This window comes from Corapipo altera, unplaced genomic scaffold, assembly GCF_003945725.1.
Source record: "Corapipo altera isolate COAL_440 unplaced genomic scaffold, ASM394572v1 94350, whole genome shotgun sequence".
NCBI lineage: Eukaryota > Metazoa > Chordata > Aves > Passeriformes > Pipridae > Corapipo > Corapipo altera.
Genome location: NW_020887404.1, coordinates 439 through 4166, shown reverse-complemented (window position 1 = coordinate 4166; position 3728 = coordinate 439). Strand labels below are relative to the sequence as shown.

Sequence of the window (3728 nt, the reverse complement as noted above, 5' to 3'; positions counted from 1 at the left end):
CAAAGCGTGGCTGGGATGACCTGGGGGGTGCAGGAGGACAAAAAAAAATTAAATACATCGGGAGTTTTACCTTGTGGAGGAGAAATATCCAGAGGATGGAGCTCACCGATCACGGTGCATAGGGATAAATAGGGATAAATAGGGATAAATAGTCACTGAAGGCTGGAAGGGCCCTAAAACAGCCCAATATTACCCCAAATCCTCCAGCAATGTAGTTGTGAGTCTCCAAATCTGCAGGGCAGGACCATTTCTCCTTGGGAAGCTTCTCCACTGGGACTCAGGCAGGTTTTGCTCTTCTCCCTCATCACTCCCAGCCCCCATGGAACCCATTCCCAAGGTGTTTCTATCCACAAATTGCTTTATTTTTGACAAACCAGGCTCCAACTCAGGGGTTTTATTCTGTATTAAGTTGCTACATATTTTATTTTCTTGTTAATCCACGCAGCAATGCCACAATCATCCTTCAAACACATAAAAGGCTCCTCTCGCTGTACAACACTTTCCTGAACACGTGTTAGAGGTGGAAAAGGTACCATTAACACTTAAAAAAAAAAAAAATTACAAAGATACATTGCAAAAACTCAAAGGGAGGGAGAAAGTCAGAGTCTTAGTTCACATCGAGGTATAAAATTGATATTGCTGGTTTAGCCTGGGAGGAAAGAGGTTTTTCCAGGTGGTGGTGGTAACAGTGCCAGCCTGGTTTCACCAGGATAATGTGCTGGCACCACTGGAAGATGGATTTGGAAAATAAAATCCTCTTTATTTCTGCCTCCTCCTCCTCCTCCTCCTGTCTCCCTCCCTTTCCATCCAGCATCCCTTGAGATGCCCCCAACTATCCCTGCGAGTGCTATTTGGCATTTACAGCTACCCAGAGAGGTTTGACATCATGATTTCCTTAAAAATCCCTAATATTAGTGCAAATTAGAAAAGGGGGAGGGAGGGGGTGACGCCACCAGATGCAGGTTTGGGGAACACACGGAAAAATGCCATTTACTCCTGTGCTGTAAATCCACCAGGTCAGGGTTAAACCCCCCCCAAAATCTCAGTCAACACTTTGGATTTACGAAAACTTCCCATCACCCGCGAATTATTGCAATAGAAATGTGCTTTTCTTAAGGGGAAAAAAAAAAAAAAAGAAAAAAAAAAAGAGGAATTATAACTGTTGGTGCTCTCCTGCCACCGAGCAGCGGGTCCTCTGTGTGGGTGTCCCCAGACTCGGCCCCAAATTCCTGCTCTGGAACACCTGTAGCCCTCACTGTGCTGCTCATGGATTTCCTCTCTCTCTCTCTTCTTTTTTTTTTTTCCCCCTGTTTTTCCCTGTGTTTTCCAGGGATTTGAGGTTTTGGCTGAAGCTGCCACCAGCCAGAGCCTTGCTGGGAAGAGCCCCAGGTGCCGAGGAGGAACCTCCCGGGGACGCTGCGCAGGTGAAGGCACGGGAGGATGGGCTGGCTCAGAGCTGGAGCGATCCAGGCGGACGCTGGGAATGTGCTGGGAATGCTGGGGCTTTGGGATTTGGTACAGTACATCCTACAGGCACATGGCTCTGCTGAAGGGTCTCACATCGCAGTCGGACCTTCCGAGATCTCCTCCAGCCTCTGCTTGATCATCACCCGGAGGATGGTGTATCTGGAGAGGCACAGCACAGGGAAAGAGGAATTTTCAGCAGTGAGATGGCCAAGAAAACCCTGGAATGACACAAACCCCAATGGCTCTTGCACACATCAGGGGTGCAGGGCTGCACAAAGGAATTTCTGGGACCAAACAGCCCCCCAGCAATGTCCTTCCCTCTCACATCCCCCCTCGGGCCACCAGCCTGACGTACTTCTGCATCAGCTTCTTCACTTCACGATCCTCCTCCTCCTCCAGCTTCTGGATGAAGCTCCTGAGGATGGGCATCTCAAACTTGATGTACTGAGCGACCTGGATGGGAGAGGAACGGCAAGAAAGGTGATGAAGAGGGCGATGAACCCACCCTGCGAGGCCGAAGGCAGCGTCCTCTCCCTGGATTTTAGTCAAGGATTCCCCAGTTTTTGCAAGAATCCTAAAAAAAAGGGATGTTTCCTCTGCTCAGTGTGAACATTAACTCGTGCAAATGAGTAAGTGCTGGATAATTACCGGGACAATCTCTCCCCCCTCTCCATTAATTAATTAATTAATTAATTTTTATTTATTTATTTTAATTTACCCACTGGCTGGAAGACGTGGCTCGATCAGTCAGAGCCCTGAGCATCCCCAGCGTCGCAGAGAGCTGATTAAGCCCAAATATACCCCAAAAGTGCCTCGCTTGAGCTGGGATTTCGGAGCAGAGTAGCCCTGGGAAGCCGGCAGATGGCACAGTGGAGCTTTCCCGGCTGGAAAAACACCAATTCCGCCACAGGCTGCGCTGAAATCGCTCTCCCGTGAGCAGATTTGGGATGACACAATAGGGCCGGGGGCGTTGGCTCTGGGTTGGAATTGGAAGCTGCTCTTTGAGCACAAAACGAGGCTTTTCCCATCAAATGGGGAGTTTTCACGGCAAGATGCAGGAGCAAAGCAATTCCTGCAGTCCCAGCACATGGAGACATCCGTTCATCGGGAAGAAATTCTTCCCTGGGAGGGTGGTCACAAGCTGGGGTGGAATTCCCAGAGAAGCTGTGGCTGCCCCTGGATCCCTGGAAGTGTCCAAGGCCAGAACAACCTGGGCTAGTGGAAGGTGTCCCTGCCCATGGCAGGGGGTGGAATGGGATGAGCTTTAAGGTCTCTCCAACCTAAACCATTCCATGATTCCATGATTCTATGAGAAGGCAGCAGACCCAGCCTGCCTGCAATCTCCTCAACCCCAAAACACAGCCCTTCCTAAGAAAAAAATCCAGTGATGCCAATGTTGGAGCAAGTCCAGAGGAGGCCACGGAGCTGCTCCAAGGGCTGGAGCCCCTCTGCCCTGGAGCCAGGCTGGGAGAGCTGGGGGGGTTCACCTGGAGAGGAGAAGGCTCCAGGGAGAGCTGAGAGCTCCTTCCAGAGCCTAAAGGGGCTCCAAGAGCTGGAGAGGGACTGGGGACAAGGGATGGAGGGACAGGACACAGGGAATGGCTTCCCAGTGCCAGAGGGCAGGGAGAGATGGGATATTGGGAAGGAATTGTTGGCTGTGAGAGTGGGGAGGGGCTGGGATGGAACTCCCAGAGAAGCTGTGGCTGCCCCTGGATCCCTGGAAGTGTCCAAGGCCAGGTTGGAGCAACCTGGGCTAGTGGAAGTTGTCCCTGCCCATGGCAGGGGGTGGGTGGGTTTGAGGTCCCTTCCAACCCAAACCACTCCATGACTCTGTGATCCCCCAGTTTTCCCAAGCCCCCCCCAGGAGCGACGACCCCGTGCCGGCTCACTCACGTCATAGGTGACCTCCTCCACCTGGTCCTTCTCCATGAGGAAAACCTTGGAGACCTGTTCACAGGGGCCCTGCAGCACACGGGCGATCAGGGGGTAGTCGCTGCCCCGCAGCTTCTGCTTCTCTGCAAGGCCAAAACCCTGGGGTTGGGCCCAGCACTCGGGGGGCACTGCCCAGGGCACAGGGGGCACTGCCTGGGACACGGGGGGCACTGCCCAGGACATGAGGGGCACTTCCTGGGACATGGGGTCACTGCCTGGGACATGGGGTCACTGCCCGGGACAGGGGGGGCACTGCCTGGGACATGGAGGGCACTGCCCAGGACACGGGGGGCACTGCCCAGAACACGGGGGGCACTGCCCGGGACAGG

The 3728-nt window shown here is 53.1% G+C and overlaps 1 long non-coding RNA gene across 1 annotated transcript; it reads right to left on the bottom strand.

The window, feature by feature from the left end:
* Positions 1-1304: 1304 nt before the first annotated feature.
* LOC113941605 lies at positions 1305-3478 on the bottom strand. The gene is made up of 3 exons (XR_003525717.1): positions 3361-3478; positions 1823-1920; positions 1305-1626 (listed from the first exon to the last, which is right to left on the bottom strand). It is a non-coding gene; the product is annotated as an uncharacterized LOC113941605 (long non-coding RNA).
* Positions 3479-3728: the final 250 nt, after the last annotated feature.